Here is a 17,428-nt window from a genome sequence, read left to right as displayed (position 1 = left end):
ATGTTTCGACATAAAGGTAATTATCAAGATAAAGACTATAATACTTTATACAAATGAAGAAAGGTTTAAAATTTTGTGCTGAGATTTTTGTTACTCTTACTGTTACTATACCTACGACACCATCAAACATAAAGTTTAGCTAATAGTTTGTGTAGTTAAATAATATATTATTTTTTCTGCCCTTTTCTTCGTTTCAATCAATCGCGGTACCAATAATCCAGTCAACCGAATCAATCTAATAACGTGAACACGAATATAGAGGAAGAATGTGACAGAAGCCAAGCAGATGACGACCTTGAATCTTCCGCGGAAGACGGAATGACAATGAGAACGCAGCTTCTCTTCGTCTTGATATTGACAGCAACGATATGAGATTCTCTGTTGATGCATGTAACCAAGTTGAAAACTGGTTGATAACATACTGGTTGAAGATTTATTCGAGTTTGTTGCGTTACGTTTGTACTAGCCATATTTGGAATGCCGGATGTAAGTGATCACGCAACAGTATTCGTAATTTGAAAAATAAATCAGTTCTGCTCCAGATTTTGTGCTGTTTAGTTGTGTTTTTGTTTAGTCCAAGTTTTAGCTTTAGTTTCACTTATTTTCCTGCGACCTATCTTGGAAAAGACCTGCAATGAGTTTCATCATCTTTGCCGTTCAACATCCACTTGGTCACATGCACAAGGTGGTACGGATGGCTTGGCAACACGTACTCATGTCCTAACTAAAATAATGCAGCCAGACGAAAAGACTGGCCATTTAAAAATGGGCAGATACGATTTCTGATTCCAGCTCAAGTTCGAATGAATAAAATAACAAAAATACAGACAGCTCAGTGAACGTTGAGTGGTATTTAAAAGACAACTGACCCTCCAAAATGACCCATTTTTAAGAGGAACTACATCATTTGAGAAGTCCAAAAATCCAGTTTTTAAAGGGGATAGAGCATCCATTTTTCTAAAACAATTTTTTGAAAACATCGCATATATCGCTCTGGTGGCCGCCATCTTGCGCTTTTATCGCGGGCTCAGAAAAATAGCGTAATGACGTCACAACGTCACAAGAGTTCAAGCTTCCAGTTGTTTGCCTGACTTCTTCCTCAGTTTCTTATACGTTTTACTCAATATTTTGCGAAAAAATACAACTTGGTCATCAAATTAAAGGCATGTCAGAATCTAATTCTTCTTCCGAAGGCTCGGACAGCTCGGGAGACGATTTCGCTCAAGAATTTTTCGGAATGGACGACGAATTTGGTTTACGGCCATATAGTCAGGTCTCTTATGGTCTTGATCGTTACAGAGCTTACAAAAGCACCAAACTTGGCATAGTTGTAGCTTATGGTGGTACTATCAATGTTAGAGGGGGAGCCCAACGTAAATTGTCCTTTAAGGGGAATTACGGAGGATTTACTTTTTCAGATTTCACGAATTGGGCTCCCTGTGCTTCTTTTTTTGAATATATTCATTAAATATGTAAAATCGTTTTGAATAAATTTTAAAACAGCTATCTACCCATTGGAATGCATTATCTGTCATGGCTATCGATTACAACCCCAAATGTTAACAAAAAAGCTACTTTTCGGCATCTCTTTCAAACACTAGTGGCCAGTCCCACTCGGCCATTGGCTAAATCCAAGATGGCGGCCCCCAGACTTACCTACAAAACCTGTAAGTATATTGCTCTTAAAAGGCCGTAATCTTGCTATTTTTATATTGCAATATATCTAAAAGTTTGGTTTAACAGGCTTTCTTTGAATTCTAAGTTGTTTTTCGAATTAATTAGCTAAAATTAATCGAAAATATAATTATTTCAGAATCGGAAATGGAAATATCTTGGAATCGATGCATCATATGCCAAACAACTACAACAGAAGATTTAAGATGTCCTCTTAGAGCATCTGGTTGCTGTTATGAACCTGCATCAGTCTATGCCTCTTTTCTTCAGAATGTTCTCGAGTTTAGCTCACTAGGTGCCCTGCCAGTCAATGTTCCCTTCGCTCTTGATATAGACACTGAAGTTTTAATTAAAAACAAGACGTCTTGGCAAGCAGCAGTAAGGGGGACTCGCGGTCACCATTCGGAATCGCCCGGGAATTACCCGTGTTTATGCACTAGCGTCCCCCGCGGGAATTACCCGTGTTCTGTTATATGTTGCGCGAAGATTTCCTTACTGCTGCTATGTTTGCGAAGGTTAAAATATTTGTGTCGCAAACGGAGGATAAAATATTCCTTAGATATAGATGGACACCATCAAAAGCATTAGTAACAAGACTGTGCGCCGACTGCGAACTCAGGTGCTGGACCGCTTAGACGCCGACTTTGCCTTCACAACGTTTATGGAGGGATACAGATGAGACGATGAGCGAGGAAAGAGCAGAAAGGATAATTGACTTAATGCCCGAAGGTAATTACCGCCTGGAGTTGACGTTTATAAAGTATTTAGACGGCGAGTGGATAATAGAAAAGGGCAGGAATCCAATACGGGCGTCTGGCAAGAAGGACCTGTTCGTTTTAAACAAGGACACACGTCATGGGGCGCTGGTGGGCATCGACATGTTGTTCTACGAAGTTGCTTACCCGGTCACCGTGGTTATTTACGGTGCGTATGAAATTAAGAACCCGGACGTTAAGAAGCTCAAACCAATGCGGCATCCGGGTAACTGCGTGGGTAAGTTAGTTAGAGAGTTCTTCGAGGATTCCTCTAGGGGAGGTAAGCTTACGTTGAAGAGAAGAGAAGCCATCAGGAAATGGGAGCATGCTACTCGTAGGGCAGGAGCCACCATTAAAAACATCAAGAAGTTAGAGGTTGCTTTAGAAAGGCGCATACACGTGAAAGACATCACCGACGGCTTCATTTACTCCGGGACGCACAAGTATGGGGGCCGGGGTGCGCCTATCGTAATTTACCAGCATAACGCACATGCGTGGAGGGAGTTAAGGTTCCCAAAGAAGAAGGAGACGCGCGTTTACAAGGAGTCGCCGCTTGCAGAACTAATGCACGAGAATTCTATTTGGTTAATGGATGCGGAGGGAAGTCAATTTATGACCCAAGATGGTACTTTGTATCGTCCTGAAGTGGAACAGCTGCGCATTCAAAGCGCCTGTGAGACTTTAGGAGAAGACTTCTCCGACGAAGTGCTTAGCAGTCGCAGTTTGGACTTCTTAGCCGCAAAGAAAAGAAACGGTTGGAAATCCACGCCGGAGGAGTTCAAAGACATAGCCAAAGCCTGTGTAGAACACGGTCACGGTGGTCTGTGGAACATGGAATACGACGAAGACCAATACGTGTCTTTGGATATGAAACACTGTTACCCTGCAAGCTTTAAAGGTCTAGGAGATTGTAAGGAATATTACGACCGTTACGGACATCCAGATTCACAGTTCTTTCGTGTTGCGTTGGATGGTCACTACGACGCCCCAGCAACGGGGTTTGTACAGTTGACCACCTGGAAATTAGCAGCGGGTCTGCACCCCATAATCTATGCGTGGTATGGGAAGCACCTGCAGGAGAAAGAATGGATACCCATACCCTTATTGAAGTTCTTTGAAGAGCGCAAACTTTTAAAATACACAGCGCATGAAGCCATACTTTGTCACAGCGCCTTCACGCAATGGTTACCGGAGCATAACCCCACAGCGCGTGTGGTCATAGGTAAATTCACGCAGGGCGCAAAAGAAGGTGAAAAACATATGAAGCGACGCCTAATAACGGACGCCGGCGAGTTAAGCTTCCTCATAAAACGTGCGCATGACAAAGGAACGATGGTATCCGTAGAGAAATGGGACTACATTGTCGACGATAAGCTACACGAATGGAATGCGCTGTGTTATTACCAGGACCATCGACCGCAGTATTACCATCTGCGTGCCAGCATGCTCGCATATGCGCACATTAACCTATTGGCGATGCTACTGCGGTTTGACAAAGAAGACATTCCACGCGTAGCCACGGATTCCTTATATGTGAAGCCGCACGTGTTGGAAAAGATGAAGGAATTCTACACTGCCGATGAACTTGCAGAAAGTGGCCAATGGCGCGTCAAAGATGAAGAAATAAAAGCCTGGAGGGCACGTGTAGAATATCACGGAGAACACACCCGCGGTTCCATTACGCCGACGGAAGAGCCACTGCCCTCAGTTGCCGACCCTATTTCCTACCAACGCTTCTCTTACCTTTACGGTACGGGAGGCAGCGGTAAGACGACGCGTGTGTTAGAACTCTTTCCTAAGATAAAGGTGCTAACGCCAACGCACCGTTTGGAAAGAGAACTCTGCGAAATGGGCCACGACGCTCAAACGTACCACAGCTTCTTCCGTTGGAATGGCCAAAAGTGGGTACCTGAAGCCATCCACGACATACCTCCGGTGATACTTTGGGATGAGATTTGCACCGTACCTTCTGAAATCCTCAAAGAATTCATAGAATTCCTCCGTGGAAAGTGTCAAGTAATATTCGCCGGAGATCCCTGCCAGCCTCCTCCAATAGCCGGAGAGATGCCCCACGAATGGCTGAAAGATTTCGTAGACCATGCGGAGGAAATTAACACCGACTACCGCAGTAAGGATCAAGTAAGAAACCTGAAAGCGGAATTAAGGGGCCTTAGTGACGCCGACCAATGCAAAACACTGCGCAAACGCGTACGAGCGAAGAAATACGAGGATTTCCTTTACACATGGCATCCAAAGGATCTGGTGCTGAGCAGCAAACGCGCAGCACAGTCTCGCATACAAAAGGATTTGCTAAATATACACCGAGAGCGCTTCCCTACGCATCCCGTACCTGTTTGTTATAAACCCCACGACACCCGCATGCAAAAAAGAGACGTCTGGGTACCTGGTACTGACATCCAACTGCAGAACGCAGTAACGCACGATAAAGCCTGGGTACCTATAGAAAAGGTGGAAAAAATAACCTCCCACCCGGACTGGCGCTTGGGCTATTGCATGACAGTCCACAGCGCGCAAGGGCTTACCATAAGAGAAACCTTATGGATCATAGACCAGCGGTTGTGTTGGAGCAACCTTATCTACACCGCCGTAAGCCGCGTAGAATATGCCAAGCAGTTGAAAAGAGCCTGGGGGCCGCAACTGCGTTACGATAAGACGCCAGAGGACGTAGCTAAGGAGAACATTGCTAAGAAACTCCTTCGCTACAAGCGGCACGACGAAGAAAAGAGTGCGGATCCCCGCTATGCGGGGGTCAAATTCGACCTATGCGTGGACGACGTCTATAAGAAAGGGGCAAGGTGTGCCAAATGTAACATACCTTTACTATGGAGGTTTGACCCAAATGACGATCAGCAGTTCTCCGTGGATCGTATAAATAACAAACGCGGGCATTGCAGAGGCAACGTAAGACTGACATGCCTAGAGTGTAATCGGGCGCGTGGAGCAGCACTACTCTGAGTCTTTGGGGACTATGAGCAACTCTTCCTTGACAAATCCACGACTTGGGCCATTTAGGTAATACAACACAGGTTGCCCTTCCTTGGTGACGGACTTTGAAATCTCATACGTTTCCAAAGACCAGTTAGGATCCGTTGCTCTCTTACTGCCACCTTCGAGTTCCCCCGGCTGATAGAGGTATCTGACCACTATGTTGCGGGGGAGCTTTTTTTCCTTCAGTCCGACCGCCCTCGAACTTCTGACGTAGGACTTGTGTTCCACGTGTTTCTTTTTTATGGCATCCTTGGGTTTCATTCCCGTAGCCCTGGCCGCCTCGTTGTTCAAAGCCACGATGACCTGGGGGAGCCTCTGAGTCCATTCCCTGTTGCGTTTGGAGGGATCTTCCAGCTCTTTCCAATACTGGTATCCAAAGAGACGCTCAGCCAGGGTTTTATTGAATCTTTCAACGATGCTCTGACCCCTGTGGTACTCAGCTTCGGCTCTCCTAATCTTAGTGTCGTGGTCTTTCAGGGTCTTAGTAACCACGCCCATGAACTCCGTCCCCGCATCCACCTGCAGCAGCTTAGGCCATTTCAAAACGCGCTTATAAATCCTACCTAGGGCTTCTGCGACTTCCCCAGAATCCTTGCTGGTTATGGGTTCGGCGTCCTTGTATCTGCTTGCGATATCAACTACGGTCAAAGCGTATCTATAGGTCTTTCTTCTCACCTTGTCGTGCGGTAAGAAAAGCAAATCCGCCTGATGAACTTCATTGGGGGTATTTACGGTGAAGCTGGGCCTGGGAATGTACTTGGGCACGGGAAGATAAACCTGCCAGAGGGTTTGTTTTCTTAGGCAGTTCTTAGCCGTTTCTTCTGATACCCTGGCCGCGGTCGCGAGTTTCTTGATGGCCGACGCTCCTTTCCAATAGCCCTCAGGTCCATAGTAAATCCTTTTAAGTTTGTCCTCTACGCGGCCCATTATATGAATTCCAAAACAAGATTGATCTTACGTCCGTTAAAATCCACCGTCTTTCCGTCCACTTTGATGGTGATGTTTATGCTTTCTACCAAATTAGACAAATCATAGCTTAAAGAAATGGGAGTGTATTCTTCTGAGTCAAATGGATTACCTTTGGGTAGAAACTTGGACATAAGAGAAGACTTTTCTCCATTGTTGTAACTATGAACCAAGTCGCAATAGACTTCGTAAGAGGATGCGACTTTCCATTTCACAGGTATGGCTGTGTTGGTAATTTTCTTGCCTGAGACACCTAGTAAAGATCCTAATGCATCAGTTTTTCCTAGGGTTACCGAGAAATTGTTAGGAAAATTATGTTTGAAGGTCATTTCGTGCGGCAATCCCGTGGTGAGAGTATAACCGTGTTTTGCTAATTCCTTAGCAAGGGTGATTGGCGTGTAATGTCCATCGGGCAGCATTACGCCTTGGTAATTGTTAGACCCCTTATGCACGGTGACCATACCATTGACTAGATTATACCAAGAATTGTACAAAGAACAACTAACCAGCCGAACCTTATGGGCTTTGATGGGGGGATTCAGATAAGTGGTAAAGTTATTTTTATCGCTTTCCAAAAAGACGATCATATATTTCAGGAAACACAGTTTCCTTCGTTAGAGCAGATACGCCAAAGCTACGCCTCCTGCCAGCCCTGCAACTCCTACGAAGACCAACTCGCTATCTTTTTGTTTCTTAGAAGGCTGGTAGTAATTCTTAAACTGAGGCCTTTTTAACCCCGTTAATGCCGCGGGGTGTGCTTGCGCATACAGCTTAAAGGCGTAGTCTGTATTTTCAAAGTTCTTATCCGCCTGCATTTTGTCTTGGTAATTCTTGTCCAACCAATCCCTGTAAGCTTGTCTTTTTTCATTCCAAGCCGCCACGTCTCGCTGATATTTCTCCAGCGCTAAGTCGTGTCTCTTCCTTTCGGCGGCTAAATCTCCGCTGCGATCACCTCTAACTAATCTATCCAAATACTGACCACCATAATTAGCTCCAGTGAATGCTAAAGCTGCAATAACTCCACCTGCGACCACGCTAGCCATTATATATTAGAAAATCACAGGGATTTTCGCGAGTTATGTCGTTGGCAGGTACTTTTCCTTCCGTAGGTAATCCTTTACCATGATAGCCCCGCCTACGGCAGCGGTCATCTTAGCAAAATTAGCGAAGCTCTTGCTTGGGTCTTCAGTAAAGTCTTCTTTGAGCACTTTCTTACCTACCCAACCAATACCCGCAACGATGGAAGTAATAATAGCTGCTTCTTCAACAGTTTTCAACAACGCGGTCGACATTATATTACAGAGCGAGAAGGTTATTACTCCATTTCAGGGATCTTACTTTTTCTAACAGCTGGTTCCACAGGTGCGTGCACGGGCGCGTGATATGTTGGTGGTTCTACCTTTTTCGTAGCCCGCCATTGTAAGTAAAGGCTGCCTGCTGCTATAGCAACTCCTAACGCGCCGATGACGTACCCAGGATCAATGAAGGATTCCTCTTCTTTTTCCTCCACCTTTTCTTCTTTTTTGGCTTTGTTCTTTTTATTCATCTCCGCGAGCTTCTTACCGGCAGCGACTCTGCCCGGAGATTTAGCCTTGGTAATCTTTTGCTCCTCTTGGGGCTGCTCTACCTTCGACTCTGGTTCCATTTATATCTAAGGACTTGAAGGACTTGATAAGTAACTTATAGGACCTGAGCAAGTACTTAAGGACGACTTGACTAAGTACTTGAGGACGACTTGACTAAGTACTTAAGGACGACTTGACTAAGTACTTGAGGCGACCTGGGTAATTCCTGAGGACGACTTGACTAAGTGATCAGGTACCTCAGCAAGTGCCGCCTGGAAGACCTTTTCGACTTCTCTGTCCTTCTTGAAGTCCTTCCAAGACACCAGTACCTCCTTCAAGTCGACGTGCTGAGCTACGTGAAGTGCCGCAGAGGCGACTGCCATTAACTTACCGCACTTCAAAGACAACCACCCGCAGGTTATCTTAAGTTCTTGGGCGATGACATAGTTCTCGCTTATGTCCTTCCGCAGTTGCTCCACGTCGTCTATGGGCAGCGTAAGTCCGAGAAGCTTGGTGGCCAGCTTAATGGCTGAGTCTGCTACGGCGTCCGTGGTCTTACTTGCAAGGGCAGCCTCATACCTCTTATGGAACTTCTTAACTTCCTCTTCTGACAACTTATTAACCTGCTCATGGGTAAGTTCCTTGCCTATCATTTCTTTACACTTCCCCGAAGACACCAGGATGTTAAGTTGTTCCTTAAGGTTACTTTCGTCTAACTGCGTGGGGACTTCATCTAAGAGCTGCTCAATATCCATATACATTAGGAATCAAAGACTTTAAAGATCGCAGATCTTTATGGAATACGGAAACCTCAAAGAGAAGATCATCTTGGAATGTTGGTGCGTTTTTAGGTGCCGCATGTATTCGTGTAACTGTTCCTTGCTTATCTCACCGCCGTAGTCGCTTAAGATGGTTTCCAGGTCAGACTTACTGGGCGTATAAAATACTACGAGAGAGCCTATGTTTTCCCTGAAGGGTTTAGAGACATTGGTAAGCTGCTGGGAAAGCAACCAAACGCTGATATTGTCATGCCTACCGCTGAAGGCGAGTTTAACGAGCTCGGAAGTGCGTCTTTTTACGTCGTCCCCACAGGCAATGCCATCCAATATGAGTAAAGTCTGTGTATCTTTAGGGAATTGCTTGTGCCAGAACTTAAGATGGCTGGATAACTCGTTAGGGTCTAAGATATCTACGAAGAAGTCGTCGTCTTTCACTCCTATGCCCGTCCAGGTGCGGTTATTCACGTAGGTGGGACAAAGTAGCACGATATAGTCGAAGCGGTATCTAAAGGGTCCTAATAGCTGCTCCACGACGAACTGGGTCTTTCCGCAGCCGGTGGGTCCTACTATCAGAGCATTGCAGGGAATATGGTTCGGATCCATTATATATACGATGGACCCAGTGGACGCAGTAAGAAGGATTGCCACCGACGCAAAAGATAAAAGAGACACCATAGAAATGCAAAGGGAGGAGATAGACCGGTTAAAAGAGCGCGTGCAGGAGTTGTACGATGAAATGTGCGGTCTGAAGCGCGCAGAACGGTTTGGCGCGCTGATAACTATGGCAACGTGGGCTAAGGAGTCCGTTAAGGACTTCATGCGATATCCCCTGTAGAATGTTGACGTTTAGGTTAAATCTTTGTTAAGGATGCCTGGAAACTATTTCAAAAGTGTCTCAGAATGTTGACGTTTAGGTTAAATCTTTGTTAAGACACCACAGAAACTATTTAAAAGGTGTCTCAGAATGTTGACGTTTAGGTTAAATCTTTGTTAAGACGTGCCCTTCAAAGGGGTTGTTATTTTTATTTATTATTATTAAATATCCCTAATTATTCTTAATAATAATAAATAAAAATAAGAATGGGATTTGAGACTCTTTGCACAAACCCAACTTTACTATTTTAAGCCGCCTACTAACCATTACGGGCTTTCCAGGCATCCTTAACAAAGATTTAACCTAAACGTCAACATTCTGAGACACTCTTTGAAATAGTTTCCAGGTATCCTTAACAAAGATTTAACCTAAACGTCAACATTCTGAGACACTCTTTGAAATAGTTTCTGGCCGTTAAGGATTTCATGCGGTATCCCTTATAGTGGTTATTAAATCCTTATCATATATGGAGTGTGAGCGGTGTAACAAGGAGTTCAGCAGCAAGCAAATGTTAAAATACCACGTTGAAAAAAAGGTGTGCGCTAAGAAGGCACGCGAAAGGCGTTGCAAGGAGTGTAATCGCCTCTTTAGCAGCGCGCAGATGTTGGATTACCACGTGGATAACCGCGTTTGCCTAAAGAACGTATGTGAGCGCTGCGAGGAGGACAAGAACGACGAATGGCATCGACATCGGTGCCGCGGCAATTACGACCTGCTGAGCGTGGCTTGCGAGGAGCACGGCGACGTTGCTGCACGATGTTGCCCAAAGGAAACCCAAAGGAAGTTAACGTGCCGGAAGAAGGAAATTGACCAGCGCTTTGCGGAGTTTGACTGCGTCGAAGGCGTAAGGTGGGAGGATAGAGAACATTGGGAGGCAACTTGTGAGCGCTGCGGCTGTCAAAGGAGCGGTCAACATATTTGGCAGTGCCTCTACGACGGCCAAGGCGGCTTTAAGGAGTACTTAGATCGCTTCGAAGCTTGGCATGCCGGCAATGAGGCCGCCAGGAAAGCCCGTAAGGATTAGTAGGCGGCTTAAGATAGTAAAGTAGGGTTTGTGCAAAGAGTCTCAAATCCCATTCTTATTTTTATTTATTATTATTAAGGATAATGAATAATAAATAAAAATAAAGACCCCTTTTAAGGGCGCTTGCATAATGAAAATAAGGACCCCTTTTAAAGGTATATGCTAGCCTACGCAGCTGCCTTTCTGGGAGGCATTCCTAATCGCCCTTTCAATATATGGACTGTATTACTTGCGAACTACCTGCCGACTGCATTACCCCTCGTAAGCCACCGATACCCAAACCGCGTAAAAAATACACCTGCCTTCATTGCGACAGGGTATTCTCCGAAGGATCCTTTGTGGGGCATTGGTGCTCCGCGGATCCTAAAGCGCAGCGGACTTTAGCAGACGCGCTTAACTACAAAGAGGAGATGGAGTGACTCTTCTTTCAATGTCAAACTTCCATCGGCCATTTACCTTACCATAGCTGCGTAAGTGGGTGAATTCCTCGCCCTGAATTACGTACCGCACGCAATCCGGCGCCCAAAGGGAATATTCCTTGCCTTCTAAGTCTTTGAGGACTAACCGTAAACGGTCGATGTCTTCGAAGACGACGTAATTTTTTATTTCGTATGCTTTACCGCAAATCAGGTCACGCCAGTGTATTTGGTTGACGATCATTATATCTATGAAATATTCTTAAATGCGTTGCCCTTGTCTCCGTAGTCTTGAAGCGTTTGCAGCACCACCGACAGGGAATGCGGATGCCTTCCGCGTAGTTGCTAAGGGCACGACAGATGACGTCATAATCGTTGCTAACCATGGTCAGGTAACCATTCGCGTCATACTGCGAAATTATCTTGCGTTGGTCTGCGGAGAGTATGCCATTTCCTTTCGGCGTCTTTAATTCGATGCAAAGCCCTTCATACCTTAAATGCGCGTTCAGTATTAAGAGGTCGGGTTGACCCCTTTGATAACCCTTCTGCCAGCATTTTATGCGTTTGCTGTCAGAATCCTGCAATTCCCCTAAGCCGGGCGCTATGAGCATCTGTGGGTAGAAGCGGCGTATGTAGTCCACGACTTTCTTATGCAGGTCAAACTCATTTTCCATTTTGAAGACTAACTTGTTAGGACTATCGAACCGCCTTTCTATTTCATACTTACCTGTCTTTCTCAATGCGGGAAGAACGTCCTCGAGAACCCAATCCTGGAATGTCTCTGCCGTTGGCATCTTAGAGCTAAATATTAGTTGATACGACCCAGATTCGGTTACGTACAGGGAATTAGGCTGTGAATACGAGGGGAGGCGATTCACCTCCACTCTAAGTTCGCTAAGCTTTACCTTATACTTTTCACGAACATGCACCTTAATTGCATCTTTTGGGCGTTCGTAACCCAACGCCAGCGCCACTTCCTTTGCTTTGAAGTATAGTTTATCGCCTTGCACTATGCATTGCAGTTTGGTTTCGTTGTTTTCGAATACGCGAAGCATTATATACCAACGATATTTTTTTATCAAAAGGATGAGCGAGTGGATCAATAGGCAACGCTCTTTAGCTGATTCATTTCTACGCTCAGTTGCGCGTCAGACACGACGAAGACGTAGCAGTTTATTTTGTCGCCGTCGCCGGCATCGGTGTTCTTGGTGCGCTTGATCTCCAATGTTATGCCATCCTGCGTATTTACTAGACGTAAACCCTGGCCATGTAGGTCTTCGTCGTTAATGGTGCGCATGTCAATCCACAGCGCATACTTATCCTTAAAGAATTCCTCGGGGCTAATTTGGTCGCCAAACTTGCGCATGGCCTCTCTGTACACGTCTGCGGGCTTTATCCCCTGGGAGTAGACCTTGTTTGGGACTCCGTTTATGTTGACCCCTACGTTAGTAATGTTAGGGTTGTGAAAGGCTTCGGAGTCGCGCTTACCAGCCTCGTAGGGTTTGGCAAACACCAACATCAACCCCGTGAGACTTCTTCGGGGGAGGTTAATACTTTGGTTAATAACCTCATCCGTCTTATCCAAGAAGCTAAATGTCTTATACATCACTACGTGGTCGTAAAGGAATGCCTTTCCGGCACTATATTCCATACCGGCGCTACGGGCCAGCTCTTCGCTGTACACCGTTTCGTACTGTAGCTCTAAGTTGGTAATAGAGTATGGGGTTGTCGTGGTAAGTGCACTGCTTAGCCCACCAATAATGTTATTAGCATCTGCTAAAGTTACTTCAAACTGCAGTTCGGATAACTGTCTTGGGTAATACGCGCCGTGATTCGTGATTACTTCAAAGTCCAGTGGTATGACATACTTGCTACCATAGGCGGTCTTTATTCGCTTTGCGTCTGCCACTGCGGTTTCTCCGCTGCCGTCAGTAGGTTGTGTTTTCGTAGGTGTGCGGACCTTACGTAGAATGACACTACCAATTCCTTGTTCTATCCTTTGCGCGCGGTCAAAGGCTGTCAACCATAAGTCTTTGTACGTGGTATACAGATCGTACCTATTTAAGTCCAGCAAGGATTCCCCGGCGAACTTTACGCGCATCTTAGAAACAATGTTGCGACCCACGTTGTTAACGATAATCCTTTCGTCTGTGGGGCTTGACTGCACCGCTAGGTCGAACCTTAACGCCAAGGTGCCAGGAACTAAGACTAGGTTATCCGTTAGGCGGGGCACGCCTACGTACAGGGTTTCCCCTGGCTTTGCGCTGGATGGCGTGAATGTGACCCGGTGAAAGGTGCGTTCTGCTTTCAGTCCGCCAACCTGCTTAGGTAATACGTTGGGATTTAACTTTGAGCTTATCATATATAATGGAAGTAGAAGGAACAGACCCCGACTTCGATCCCACCACTGAGGAAGGTCAGGCTGACATTAACGACGGTGATGAAGAACCGCTGCTTCCCACCCAACAAGTCGACGATTCCCTAAGGGATAGGATTGCAAAGGCCCTAAGACATCCCAAAGCACGCGAGTACACGTTTCCGCGTGAGCACATAGAGCTTCAAAACATGGGCGAGCCGGAAGCAGCCGCGCGGGAAACCGTAGAGTGGGCAGCGCGGGAGCTAGAGCTGCGCTACGACAACTTTGATGCTGACGACGTAAAGCTCACGGAAAAGGGAAACAAAGTCCTCATAAGCGTCCAAGACTTAAGATTTCCTGACAAAGACCGCTGGACAAAACCGCAAAACCTCTTTGATGAGGAGGGCAACGTTAGGGGTGACGTCTTGAGATTAAGAGGCTTTCAGCGTGCTACTAGAAGCCTGTTAGAAAGGCTGCAAACCCTGAATGAAAAGGTTGCGCTAGAAAAACGCGTCGAGGAACTACAAGAAACGTTAAAAGAAAGGGAGGAAGAATACGCAAAGCAAACTCAGCTAATTGTCGATGCTGAAAAGAAGTTCGGCAACGAAAGAATGGTAGAAATGAGAAACCAGTTGGATAAAACCCTGCGCGAATTAGACAAAGCACGGGAGGACTTAGGAGAAGCCCAAAGCTCTGGCGCCTCAGTGGAAGCACTGCGGGAAACGCTGGAAGAAAGGGAGGAAGAATACATGAAGCAAAACCAGCGGCTTGCCGACGCGCATAGGAGGGAAGTCGAATTTAAAAATCAAGAAATAAGTGAGTTGGTAGACCAAAGAACCCGAATTCGACGTGAAAGAAATCAGGCTCAAAGGGCTCTTAACCTCGCCCTGCAAGAGTTGGATCTAATTAAAGACGATACCGATAACCTGCAAACCACCATAGCCGGCTCTTTAGTGGAACGGCGACGGTTAATGGCTGAAATCAATACTAAGGAGGAACAAATCCGGCAAAGAGATCAGGCCATCGAAGACCTGGAGGGGCAAATAGAGCGGCAGCAAGAAGTAATCAATGACCAGGCGCGCCCCGAAGAAGAAAGGGAGGCAGCCCAAAGGGAAGTAGAGGCCCTCGAGGTACGCCTTGCGGAATTACAGGCGCAAAAGGACAACCTGGAAAAAGAGCTGGGGCTTACCACCAAGGAAAAAATAAAAAGAGCTCTGGTGAAGTATGGTATTCCGCTGGCATTTGCGGTTGCTATTTCGAGCGTAGTAGGAGTTATCCTATCCACGCTTAAGGCTACAGGCGCGGGCGTAAAGAAATTAGGCAATGGACTAACGGACTTGGGAAAAAAGATGGCAGCCGGTCTTCCTGGGCTGCTGGGTAGCGTTCTTAGCCTGGCACTTAGGGCCGGCGGCGAACTGTTGAAGTTCGTGGGGAATAACATCTGGATATTAGTCATCGCTATTGGCGTGGTACTCCTGAAGAAGATGCGGGGTTAATCTTATCCTTGTATATTATGTCAGGCTTATCGTCGTCAGGCGCCCGAGGCGTCCTCGACTGGGGATAAGTAAAGATAGTATTCGCACCGCCTTGATAATTTGGTATCAAGGGTATAGCAGTCATGGTGCTAATGGGCTTATGATTCCAGACCGCGTTGGAAACGACAGCGGTGCCGCCAACATGATTTATCCTTACGCCACCATCGTGGGGGAGAATTTGCAGCTTGGCATATTGACAATTGGCTATCATATGAAAAGTAGCCGGCGTTAAGTCTTCTCCGCTTAACGGTTGGGGCTCCAACGAAAAATGAGCTGGGTTCCTATCATTATCTTTTTTTCTGTAGGGTAGTAATGGGTGGTTATTCTCGTCAACAAGCCTAAACGCTGCGTTTGCACCCGATCCCGTGTTAATGCTAATAGTACACATTATCAATGCTAAACCCCCAACTTTAACCCACATTCCGATATCAAGCCACTTATTTCCTTCATCATACGACTTTTGATCTAAATAGTAGGTATAATATGTTTCTTTTAAGTGTGGGTTCATATATTACGGGAAATAAATTTCCTCCTAAAGGCTCACCACCGTAAGGGTGCTAATGGTGGCGTGATTATAAGCCATATCTCTCTGATCTTCTATGCTATTCATGCAAACGCTCCCGGTGTCATCTACGCGCATTTGCAGCTTTACCTTCCCATGGCAATCGGCGACCATGTGGAAAGTCCAAACGGAATGATTTTCGTCGCTGTTGGGGTTGGGCTCTACGGAAAAATGCGCAGGCTCCCTATTGTTCGTCTTCGTACGCATGGGCTGCAGTATGCCATTCTCATCCAGGAACCTAAAGCCCACGTTAACATGACCGCTCGTACCAATGCAAATGCTACAAAGGATTAACTTCTTTCCTGAGTAGTTCAAATCCACGGACATCCCCGTGACGTCAACCCAAGATGGTAGGGTATATACTTTTTCACCTGTGTAAGTCGTATAAACACAATCTACTCCAGCTACGTAGGGGTTGTTCATCGCCATACATAATAGCTCAGACCAATGCTTGCAGCTGCTAAGCCGGCCTTTAGTAAGTTATGGTCATATTCCTCAGGTATCGCAGGCAGGACCTTCTTTGATGGTTTCTTAACTACGGGTAGCTTCGTTTCGTGTGACTTTTTTGGCTTCTCTACGAAGTGAGGAATGTTCCTAAGAGTGTCAGAGTTCACGTCGTTCACCCCAAACTTCATATCCTTAGTAGCTCGTTGAAGTTTGTTGTTGTATCCTACTACAGAACCAGCATTTATAGATAAATTACTAGGCATTAACCAACAACCCGGGGCTACTGCATAGTCCAACCTCGCCTTAGAATTTTGTATAGCTAGTTGGTAACGCTGTACGCCCTTGCTAATGTCGCCCTCCAAGATCGAACTTTCGAATAAGATCAAGGCTTCGGCTCGCGTCTCTTCTGCGGCGCCGGTATTCCCCACTATATTTGATCGGGTGTTTACTTGGGCTCCAAGGATAGAATACACGTAAGCTTCTATGCTGCGGTTCAAACGGGCAAGGCCGGCTTTGGTTAGTCCTTTACCTTCTGGGGGTATGAAATTAAGATATTGCTTCGTTTGCTCGTCGTTGGTAATCTTAATAATCAGTGGATTGGCCCCTGCATACTTACCACCCTCGTCTTTGAACAGAGGTCCGTCTCTGACTTCCTTAGTGGTCTTAGCATTTGGTTCGAAGAAGGTGCTACTGTCGTGAGTTTCTTTATGATACCCAGTGTTCCATCGTAGATTCAATGCATGAACTTCCTTATCACTTAGCTCGTGTCCACCAATCCCCCAATAAGCCCAAATATGTCCCAAACCATTGTTAGCACTGGCAGTACATCTAAAATCCTTCCCTACAACACCGAACTCCTTACAAAGCCTGTTATAGGCCGGAACGTTGTATTTATTATCTCTTGCATAAAACGTGGCATCTCCCGGCAATGCAGTAACGCCCATCTCATGCAGTATTCTTCTAACCGTGAAGTGAAAATGAAACATAAATATTGAATTCTTCATCAAGTTCGCGCTTACCCCACAGCCACTGGTGGCGCACCAAACTGCAAAGTTTAGTTGCTGCGGCCAATAACGCATGTTAGGACCACTTAACCATTCATGAGATTCCTTAGCGGTGGTATGAACAATGGGAACTTCTTTGAAGATATCTCGCACCTTTAACGGAAAGGAATGGTTGTTAGAGACCCGCATGTTCAACGTTAAGTCCAGGCTTGGGTGTTTATCAAATGAAACTGCGGGTATCGGATAAGTACTGGTACCAAGCAATAATTCCTTTGACCAACCTTGCGTTACCGTGGGATGCTGCACAGATACCGTAGGCGTGGGTTTTGGTTTAACGTAACCAGGATTCTTCAACTGATTGTCTATCTGATTAACCAGCGTAGGTTTCAAATCCTCATTACTATACATTCTTTCGCCGTTATAGTAAATCCCATCGGGTCTTCTTTCGAACTTACTAGGGTC

The 17,428-nt window shown here is 45.9% G+C and overlaps 1 protein-coding gene across 1 annotated transcript in view; it reads left to right on the top strand.

Moving 5' to 3' along the window:
* The window catches only part of LOC148904424 (uncharacterized), a 28,017-nt gene that overhangs the window by 6,264 nt on the left and 4,325 nt on the right, over window positions 1-17,428 (top strand). The window lies entirely within an intron of this gene.

The sequence above is a fragment of the Actinia tenebrosa genome, unplaced genomic scaffold (assembly GCF_029948245.1).
Source record: "Actinia tenebrosa isolate PJP-AT-01 unplaced genomic scaffold, QUT_ActTen_1.0 PGA_scaffold9__36_contigs__length_13948895, whole genome shotgun sequence".
Classification (NCBI taxonomy): Eukaryota; Metazoa; Cnidaria; class Anthozoa; order Actiniaria; family Actiniidae; genus Actinia; species Actinia tenebrosa.
Note: the sequence above shows the minus strand (reverse complement) of the source record. Positions and strands in the feature narration are given on the sequence as shown.